At 40.3% G+C, this 11,551-nt stretch overlaps 1 non-coding gene across 1 annotated transcript; it reads left to right on the forward strand.

Annotated features, from left to right (window-relative positions):
* The first annotated feature begins 4,138 nt into the window (after positions 1–4,138).
* On the forward strand, positions 4,139–4,212 carry Trnar-ucg (transfer RNA arginine (anticodon UCG)). The gene has a single exon. It is a non-coding gene; the product is annotated as a tRNA-Arg (tRNA).
* Positions 4,213–11,551: the final 7,339 nt, after the last annotated feature.

Here is an 11,551-nt window from a genome sequence, read left to right on the forward strand (position 1 = left end):
GCTATACAATTTCAACATTGTTACTGATTTATTTCATTTTAATATAAAGTTGTCTTCATATAAAATTTTCGCATGAGACTTTTTAACCACCTGCAAACAAAAATGTTTTCAATTTGAATAGAATACTTAGATATGGAAAAGCAAATTTTCATTCATAATTTTAATTTTGAAAACGTTCATTCCGACTGAAAATCAGCTATTCTTTGACGCCCCCCTAAACTAGTAAACAAAGCTCAATGCCGTCAACGCGGATCGCTGTTTTGTAGAAGACAAATACTTTTGACGTTTGAGATGTTGGCACCAAAACTTACAGTTGGCGGGTGACTTACAGCTGGTTTGCACTCTCTGAGACTAATGAATCAGGATCTACTACATTAAAGGGTGTGTCACATCAAATTGCATCACGGAAAAAACGCTGTACAAATTCGCCCAGTAGACCGATCCTTTTGAAAATTTTAGACAGTAAAATAAAAACTATTAAACAACTTTTGGCATTTTCTTTTTATTCATACTTCGAGCCCAAGCCCGTATGCTCGCACCTTCCTCTTTACCCCGTCCATAAGGTTCTGTACAACGTCAGGTTGTAGTGTTTTTTTGAACAGAAATCCATTTTCTCTTGAAGTCCGCCTCCGATTTGACAACTTTTGGGTTCTTCCGGAGGGCCTGCTTCATAATCGCCCAATATTTCTCTATTGGACGAAGCTCCGGCGCGTTGGGCGGGTTCATTTCGTTTGGCACGAAGGTGACCCCGTTGGCTTCGTACCACTCCAACACGTCCTTTGAATAGTGGCACGAAGCGAGATCCGGCCAGAAGATGGTCGGGCCCTCGTGCTGCTTCAATAGTGGTAGTAAGCGCTTCTGTAGGCACTCCTTAAGGTAAACCTGCCCGTTTACCGTGCCGGTCATCACGAAGGGGGCGCTCCGCTTTCCGCAAGAGCAGATCGCTTGCCACACCATGTACTTTTTGGCAAACTTGGATAGTTTCTGCTTGCGAATCTCCTCCGGAACGCTGAATTTGTTCTCTGCGGAGAAGAACAACAGGACCGGCAGCTAACGAAAGTCCGCTTTGACGTAGGTTTCGTCGTCCATTACCAGGCAATGCGGCTTCGTTAGCATTTCGGTGTACAGCTTCCGGGCTCGCGTCTTCCCCATCATGTTTTGCCTTTCGTCGCGGTTAGGAGCCTTCTGAACCTTGTATGTACGCAGGCCCTACCGCTGCTTAGTCCGCTGGACGAATGAACTTGACAAATTCAGCTTATTGGCGACATCCCAGACCGAACTTCTCGGATCACGTCTAAACTGGTTAACTACGCGCTTGTGATTTTTTTCACTGACGGAGCATCCATTTTTGCCGTTCTTCACCTTCCGGTCGATGGTTAGGTTCTCGAAGTATCGTTTTAGTACTCTGCTGACCGTGGATTGGACGATTCCCAGCATCTTACCGATGTCCCGATGTGACAACTCCGGATTCTCGAAATGAGTGCGCAGGATTAATTCACGACGCTCTTTTTCGTTCGACGACATTTTTCCAAATTTACGAAAAATTGACAGTGATCATGGCCAACGTGATCTATACACTCTTATCTGATTATAAGCGAAAGCTGAAGATATAATTCCTAAAAATTAAATTTCTACAGCGTTTTTTCCGTGATGCAATTTGATGTGACACACCCTTTAATTGAATATGAATCATTCGCTTGTTGTCCCGTTCTCTTTTGTGTCGTGATTTGTAGCACGTAAAAGCAAAAAAATGCCACTGGGAGAAATGATTCCTGTCAGATCATCTTTGAACGAACGAAAGCGAATTTTTCAGTGAAAGGATAAAGTGCGCTATACATATACCGTCACCGTCACGGTCCCGTCAACTATTCTCTTGGACTTATTTTGCCGACGTCAAAGTTGCCGGTGATTGTGTATGTGAATGCTACCATACGATTCCCATGGGAGAATATTTGACATTTCATTCCTTTGCGTTGACTTCACGGTGACGGGACGTTGTATGTGTAGCGCACTTAAATCGGCAAACACTGATATACAGTAAATTACCTCTAATTCGACATCTAGTTAATTGGACAGACCTGTGATGCGGCACGAATAATTGGAGATTTTCGCCTTTAATTGGACATTTTTGTAAACATCGAGTTTGTGACCCAAATAATGGTCCCAGATTGAAAGTCGTTGACGTCGACACTGTACCACTGTCATCGCGAATGCCCAATTACAGGTCCCAATCACCTCTAGTGCGACACTGAGTGGGGCACTAGAGGTGAGTGGTATGTCGAATTAGAGGTAACATACTGTATTTCTCATTTCGTTTAATTTATTTTCACTGAATATGCGATATTATGAAAATAACTCTGAACGATCGAAATATTTTCTATTGATAGTAGAGCATAAAAACGGAAGGTTCCGAAATTGTGTAAAACGGCCGTATAATGCGGCGTAGAATTACAGAACTCTATGAATGGCGGTTTCTTCTCCTAATGAAACAGATGTATTTACATAAGTTGACATTGAACGTTGCAAATTCCTCTAGTATTTAATACAGAGTGTAAGGTAGTCCCCTTTTAGGGTGGGGCTTCTTCTCTCTCGGATGGCATTAACGTTCCTAGTGGAACTTGTGCTTTTCCAACGTATATATAACTTGTGTCTTTATTAGTAGTACTTAGTTGAGATTTCTATGCCGGCTAACACGCCTTGAATTTATTCTGGAGTGACAAGCTCTAGAATACGCGTGACTACAGTGCAAGTCGGAAGAAATTTAACTGACGAAAAATCCCTCGCTCTCAGAGAAAAATGCTCCGACAGGGCTCTCACATCATCCTTCCTGTAAATTTCAGGAATATTTTAGATGTGAATTTTTGGAAGTTTCATTTTTAAGTGTTTTTATTATTTCTCCTCAAAAACATAACAAACTTTATTGTTTTAATCAACCAAAATAAGACCCTCATACTGCCCCACCATCCGTACTTTGACGTTGTTTTGAAAGATTAAAAAATATAAATCTGAATACTGTTCATCCGAAGGCCGGAAGGAATAAATAAAACGCGCTTTGTTATTTGGATTTTATATATTGTATCATCAAATTCAATTTTTGAGTTGAAGCCATTTTTTATTTTCTTTTTAATGGCCTGCTACCACCGATTTAAAAAAAAAAAATATATATATCACAGCACATCGTATTTTTGACAGACAAGCGGGCTCTAGATTTTCTAGAAAGACCAGAGAAGTAGATACGACCTTTTAGAAAATCAGCCACTATTAGTGTTAGTCATCTTACAGTGAAAATAGTAATTTGAATAGTATGCAGTATATGTACGAAATTCAACATAGAATATCTGAGAGAATCGAGTCATCGACCGCTTAATTTGACGTGAAATTTCTTCATAGTAATCTGTACGTTATATTATATTACAATCATAATTGTTATATTATTATTATAATCCATTTTTTTGTGATTAGAATGAAATGAAGAGCGATACAAAAGGCTTCTTTGACAATGTTAGTGAAAAATTGAAGAAGAGAGAGAGCAACCGCAACCGCAACCGCTTATCAATCTAAAGCTAATATAGATCATTTGCTTCAAGAATATAATAAGAATTGAACCATATTTCCGTGCCAGGAACCAAAAGCAAAGTAATGTTGCGTTACCTCGAAAAAAGGATGGCTCCACTAAGTCTCTATCTTTTAAACTTGCAAGTTATTTAATTGAATTAATGTTTGTTTTTATCAATAAAAGCATAAAGTATAAAATGAAATTAATCAAAAATTGAATATAAGCACAATACAATAATATTTCCTTAATTTTTAAAAGGAAAAATAGAAGAATGTCCATGTGGTTAACAGGGGGAGGAGTATAGTAAATGTCCACGCTTATCCACGGAGGGGGACGGGGTAGTCTAGAGTTATGCTTTTTCTGTCCACGTGGTATGTGGACAGCCCCTAACGTAAATTTTAATCATGGAATGGTAAATTATGAATTTGCAATGCACAAAGCACTGTGCATCTGACCTAAAGCCCACTGACGACGCACAAAAGATGCATAATAAAATACTAGAGTTGTGCTTCAGATAGTGAAACAAAAACAAAAAATAGTATGCATTTCAGGTTGTAGTGCAATAGAAACTGAGTAGTGTGAGACCGTGTGGCCTAATGGATGAAGGCGTCGGACTTCGAATCCGAAGATTGCAGGTTCGAGTCCTGTCACGGTCGCGCCTCTAGCTATAGGGAGTCATCCTTTTTGAATGGCATGGAGAGAGCGAAAATATATTTTAGCATAATCATGCTGTGAATATGTGGAGGTGCATTCTCAAGAGGGGAAGATTCCTAAGGCGCATGTGCAAGGCGTATCCTTTCGGCATACGCTAGCAATGTCCTATCTCCTTTATCGATAAAAGTCAGGGGTGATGAGAGGGATGTTGAATAACATTAGCTCACTCACTTGCAATTTCACAAAGAGATTGCTAGTTGAGGCGCGTCCATTAGGTTTTGTCCGGATTTATATCAATAAATACTATCTTACCATCAACCTCTCCCAGTGTCAGAGTTCATGTAACCTTTTAGTAACGTTTCACTCTTGGTGCAATGATTTGTTACGAAGGATTCGATAACCGCTTATGAATGGCGTGTTGCAACCGAAGGCAGTCGAGGGGTAATTTTCTGTCTGTTTATCTGTTTCTCCGGTTGTGTCTATTCTTGTCCTTTTCATGGCGCTTATAGCCGGTGAATTGGTTTTTTTGTCGGAATGTTGCACTTTTGATAATTTTATCAGTTTTAGGTTGGGTCTCGTATGCTCGTATTTTGTATCACAATTGAGTAGCAGAAAATGCTCTTGATATGTTTTTACTTTGTGCGAAAAAGTATATTTTTGACTTTCTGTAGGAACTTTACCTATTTGTCACAGCAGATTCTTTTCAAATGATTCATCAAAGCAAAAATCTATGTTCTTCATTTTGGGCTGAGGCAAATCGCGTGCTTTTCTGATTATTACTTTTTGACGTAGAACTACGTCTTTCATTAAGGGTGCCAAATCAGAAAACAGGTCACGTTTTTATGAAATAAAGTTAACATTAATAACTATTTTTGACGCGAACGGATTTTGGCGATTTACCTACCAAACGAATTGGAAATTCCCTAAGATGTGATGTGCTATATATTACTATACTACTATACTATATTTGATATGCTATACATTACAATCCCATAGTCTATATATGGTTTAAATTGATGAAAATTGGAAGCATTCCCATTTCCTCATACATTTGTTCTGTCCATTTGTGTGCTTTCCCGAACAGAGCTGTCAATAACGAGCAACTTGTTGAAGAGCAAAGAAGGGGAAAGCGTAAAGGTAATTTTATATTATCAGGCACGTAGCGTAACCGGCACGGCACGTTTCATGCAAGACAAATGTTGTTGCGTGTAAATGTGTATTCGTACATATAGCGGAACGGCTCCGGGCATACACAGCACGTTTCAGACAAATGCATGAAGGAATTCTCGAAAAGAATATTTTGCCGGTGCCGGGCACGAACTACACGGGCGAGTAGCACCATACATACAAATCAAACGTCGAAGTTCGTGGTATGGGTGCGTTCGTCGCTCTTCGGTACGACATCGGTTCAATCACCAGTAACATTTATCCGCTCCGTCTGCGCTGCCGGTCCGTACAGAGAAGTTGTTATGCCTGATGATATGAATACATCATGTATTTGTCCGCCGGTGTCGGTACGTGCCGTTTACGCTACGTGCTGGATAATATAAAACGGCCTTAAGATGTAAAGTCTCCGTGAACAAAGGCAAAGAAAAAGAACGAAGGGGAATATTTGCCTTGAGTATAAACAGTGGATCTTGCTGAGGCAAACTTTCATTTTTCGTGAGGAAATTGACTGAACAACAGCGTTGCTGGGCGGACTGGACGGCGAGGGATCGAATGCCTTTCTCAAGGCAATGGGGGTGGAGTAGTAATATTATGGATAAAGTAAAGTTTTCCAAGGGCCTTTTGAAGGTTAGAGACGAATGAACTGAAGAAGTTTAAAGTCGTCTCAAGCAAGGAAGGAAGGCAAACTTTTTTAGTATCGTTCTGTATTCAGAGCAATGAATATCGCTTGTTCTTCCTTGTTTTGCGTCATCACATGTCTTCGTTTCGGATTGAGCTGTGGACGCGACCAAATTACTCACTCGCTGATGTCTCTGGCATTGCATTCATTGCATCAACCTTACGCTAGGGTATTGGTAATGAATCTCTGCTGAGGCAAATATTCAGCCTTCTTCCAAGCAGTTAACATTGTTTGTTTTCTGTCATGAATGCATTGAACTGACACTATGGTGAAGCAGGTGTTAAGGTTGTGCACCAAAAAATTATTTGGGGAATACCAAGTTATTCAATAAGTTATATAAAGTTATTAATGCTGCTTTCAACTAGGATTGCATTTGCGCGAATCTTGGTCATAATGAAGCATCGCTACTCTTTTCAAGGTTATTGAAATTAACAGATAGAGTTTATTTCGTTTATTTAGTCACCAAGAATGTAAATGTCGTTCTGAAATGTTGTATGTGATTTGGTTCCGCTTGCCAGTAGCAAAACTTTCTCCACTAAGGATGATAGCTGCGTTTATCTCGAGCATGTATTTTTCTGCGAGCACAAGAATGAATCATCAAACAATTATCGTCAAATGATTGTACAATAAAAAACATATTTCAGGGCGACCAAACTGGTAGAATAGTTATTTCAAAATTTTCGTAGCATTATAAAATAATATCCGCAATTATAAACAAGCGACTTGAATTAAACTACAGCGTAGTTCTACGTCAACAATGCGGTCGTGCCTAGAACACAACCTCTTATATTTTTTCTACAGCGAGTTCAATTTTGTAAAAAAGACATGCTGAAAAAAGGTTCAAATTGATGAAGTCCAAATTGTTGGAAAAACAGAACAAAAATCGTGATTCTACTAATTATTTTTATCTGTGAGGAGTAATTTTCTGTACGATACAGAAATAACGACATACTTCTGGTTACTGCCTATGTTCGTTTAACCTGTCTGACTGTTTAACGAAGAGTTGAAAAGACAGGACTGCACCTTTTACACCGATGATGAGAACACCTATAAACTATGATTACGTCGGCAGCTCCCGACAGGAAGCGTTTAACGATGTGACATTAAGTGTCAAATGGTGCTTCTCGGAGTACATTCTCGGTACCGTCTTTCCAATGTACCTTTCAATTTCGCTCAAGATGATTCAACAGTGGCATAACAACTGCTGCACTGTTGCTGTTTGGATCTTTAGTCTGTTCAATCCATGCTGGTTGTATTAGACGGTTATTACTAGGAAGAAAGTGAAAACTTCCAATACAATGTCTTCAACTTTTTCCTTCACACTGCATTCGGCCGCATTTTAATCTGGATCCCGTTCATACCTCGAGCGACCTGCCACAGATTAGTGGAATCGATGCATTCCTCTACAAAAGGGACAACAAAAAAGTAAAACCTACCTATTTTCGCGTCTGGACTTATCTATCACTTGGGGTGACCCGATACATACACACAAACCATGCTATGGACCCTAGCATTAGGAAATTAACGTACTTCTGGGGGAGAAAACTATAATCAGCCAACATTAGGGCGCTGCAGTCGCGCGCATAGTATAGTCTCGGCTCTCGTGGTTGTGGAGCCAATTTCCAAAGCGTTGAAGGTATTTATTTTCCAATTATATAGCTCACAACTTTCGTGGCGTCGTCGTCCAGCAGTCCAGGAAGCTGTGGTATATCTCGAACCCCGCGTGCCCATTGCGATTGCAAATTACTACATTTTCAGGCTGAAGCGCGGGAAAAATAAAATCCAGCTGGAAGCGCTGTGGAAAAGAGCAAAAACAAAACAAAAAATGCGCCCGATCACTCTTTCTTTCATTTGGGAGCGGACGGTCGGCGTGGCGACTGCCTAAAATTATAAGATAAATTGATCACGATTGCGCCCTCCTCCTACTTGGAATAGGGGGCGCTTCGAACGGTCAGAGCCGGTGTGTTGCTTTTCCAGCAGCCGCCTGTTCTTTTTTCTCCGATTTATTGGAGCTTAGCTTTGCTAGCCGCTGTCAACGAAATTTGCACTTCCAATGCATAAAGTTCGCTTATTCTGACTTATTTTATCGCAAGTGCTGCGGGCCGTATGAAAGAAAATAATAATAGGGCACGCGGAGACGTGGGCTATCCGTTGACTCACAATCGTTGAGTGGTTTTATTTGCCATCGCTTTGCCATTTACATACGCTGTTTAGTTCAGTTATGCAATTAATAGATCTATATAAGAATGGTATCAGAAACTCCGCCTGCGAATGGCGAATATCTATAGTAGCATGTTCGAAAAGAACCTGGAACTATTGATAACCAGAGCAGAGGGTCCAAAGCCCCTAAGGAGAATGGTTGTAATAGCTGTTATCCATGGTTATTATACAAAGAGAGAAATGGATAAACTCACATCATTTACCACAGTGAATCTTGATTCTTACCTCCCTCACTAATGCTACGGAACCACGCTATAGAGGCGACTCCTCTGGTCTTCGGTCGGCGAATATCATACTAACATTCCTTCCCTTCCTCTGGTGACTGTAAGGAGGCGTCGTTATTAACCTTTTAAAGCTCGACTCACCGAAACTTGCACAATTAGACTGATTTGCTACTCCCAAGCATCATTCGGTGCGTTCTTTGTGTACTTTCGCTGGTTCAGATCAATCACGGACTACAACTACGAAGTGTATAGTTTACCCAAACGCAAGCTTAGGTTATATATGAAACATATAAGGTTACTAATCCGTACTCTTATTCTCAAGGAATCGTTCTTCGGAAAATGAGTGGTTCAAAACACTTAAAAGTTGGAATTTTGATGTGCGGAACGGGGCACGTTGGAAGTTGGAAGATGGGTAACACATGACAATACCGACTAGCAACAAGGCAACCGAAAAAGCGTTTTCGAAATATTGCTTTCCAGTTACAAAGGTCATTCCTGCATCAGATTGTACACGGGGATGAAAAGTGGATATATTTCAAGAATCCTAAGCGCAATACATCATATGGTGACCCCGGCCACATCGATCGCAAGGCAAGATCTCTTCGGAAAGAACAAAATGTTGTGTTGTGGATCAATGAGATGTAAACTGGTACGACCTTTTGGAAACCGGTGTAACTGTTAACGGCGCTTTGCTCCAAAAACGCCTAGAATGCCAGAAAAAGCATTCTACGTTATTTTTCATGAGGACAATGTCTCGTCACACCAAGTAAAATCGGTCAAAGAAACGGTAGAGCTACCCAATTGACTTCACCCTTCTGGGACCAATAATAATCTATATATATAAAAATGGATTTCTGTCTGTCTATCTATCTTTTTTTTTTTATAGAGGTAGAACGCTCTACCAGCCTTATCTGGGAAGGGATAACCCAGACGTCGAGTGGGGATCTCACCCACAAAAACCAAGCCAAAGGCTCACTCCTCAGTCCGCAAGAGCAGATGGCCTACCAAATGAGATATTTGGAGGCGAACTTCGACATTTTCTTCTTCTTAAATTTGTCGTCCACATCGAACTTGATCTTGCCGGTGAAAAACTACAACTCCGGAATTTGCTTAAAATCGGCTTTTATATACGTTTCGTCGTCCATCACACAGCAGCCATATTTTATCAGCATCTTCTTGTAGAGCTTCCGTGCCCTAGTTTTAGCCGCCGATTGTTGCCGCTCATAGCGGTTTGGGAAGTTCTGTACCTTGTATGTATGTAGTCCAGCTCTCTTCTTTGCATTCTGGACGTAGCTCTGCGACATGTCGATTTTTTTAGCCAAATCACGGCTTGAGACGTTGGGATTTGCTTTAATCATCCGCTTCACCTTTCCCTCCGTCTTTTTGTTCACCGGTCCCGGTTTTCTTCCAGCTCCTTTGCCGTGGTCCAACGTCAACCGCTCCTGGAACCGCTTCAACACTCTGGAGACGGTTGAATGGTGAATGTTCAAAATTTTTCCCAACTGCCGGTGCGACAGGTCAGGAAATTTCAGGTGTTTGGAAAGAATTTGTTCTCTCGATTCGCGTTGGGTTATCTCCATTTTCGTTGAATCGAAAAACACGACTTCGAGTTTGACAGCATATAGACAATACACATCAATGAAGAAGTGTACAAAATTTGGTTGGTTTTTACCCAATGGTAAAAAATGCCCTGTTGAATGTGTCGCAATAATGCCATACTGCCATACAAATGAAACACAAATTTCTGCATTACTCGAGAATTAATCAAGTAAATGAAACCAAATTAGTCATATGGAGGTTTTAGGGTGCAATAAATGTTTCTATGGTGGTTAGACACTCCACCACCCCCCTCTCTAAAGGGGGGGGGGGGCGGTCTGCCATGCAAAGTATGTGATTTTCGCGATTTTTTCAACGAGAAAATGAATTACTATGATTAAAGTGATATCACAATTTAATAAGGTATATATTACTTAACAAACGAAAAAAAGGTGTCAATTGGACTGTCCCCTGAATAACTGCAACCCGTGTGTTAAATTCTTGCAGCCGAAACCTTGTAAACTGGTGGGAGTTTTTCAAGTTTTTCTAGTGGACTGATTTCAACTATTTTGATGAAATGGCGACATTTTTTGTAAAAAAAATGGCGTTTTTGCCTCAAAAATCGAAACAAAAACATTCACAAAATTTTATTTTCAAAATATCAAAAACAAATCCTACGTATAATGATAGGAAATTTTGTGGAGAATCTCATCAAAATCGGATGGACCGTTCCTGAGGTAGTATTTCCACCAGTTTGCAAAACATGGTTTTCGTTTATTTTACATCGTATCTTCAATCTGCAATCCCTGGACCATAGAACTGTCCTTCAAACCTTAGAAGGTGTTCTTCCTGTAACTTTTTTGTTACCAAATTGGACTTACGGGCTCCTCTAGCTGTTTCTGACATCCACACTTATGCTCGGTCGATTCGTTCGTTATCCGATTTTCCACAGGAATTGTTGCACTCCGGTCCAATTTCAAGCTTAAGTTATTTCATTATCTCCTAAACACCTTGTAGAACAGCATTGAAGTTACAGGTTGCTATATTTGCTGCAATTTCCAAAACTTTTGACTTTTGGTTGCATGTATCAGTATTGCAAATCCACCGCTCTGGTCGCGATACTAAGCGAATCAAGTTGTTCGAATCTTTGATCGACAAATATGCGTAGGACCAATTCAAAAATCAATCTAGATATACCCATCCATTATATTGTTTGATAGTATTGGAAGCTAGGATGATATCCATTCTTGGAAGCAAATGATGTATGCGTTGCGCGCATTTTTCACGCGCTTCTTAAGCAAAGACTTAGGTCCATGAATTGGCTTGTAACTTCGGAACGGAGCATCGGGCAAACCTGGGACAAAAACTATAGTAAAGTAGACATCACAGATAACATTTAGGGCCAGAATTTTTTTTTCAAGTTTTCATAGAGTACTACCCCCTTAAGAATCAAGGGCAAATTCTTTGATTAAATCCTGATCAACGTATACGCGCCGACAAACGATAAGCCCGATG

The sequence above is a fragment of the Toxorhynchites rutilus genome, chromosome 1 (genome assembly GCF_029784135.1).
Source record: "Toxorhynchites rutilus septentrionalis strain SRP chromosome 1, ASM2978413v1, whole genome shotgun sequence".
Classification (NCBI taxonomy): Eukaryota; Metazoa; Arthropoda; class Insecta; order Diptera; family Culicidae; genus Toxorhynchites; species Toxorhynchites rutilus.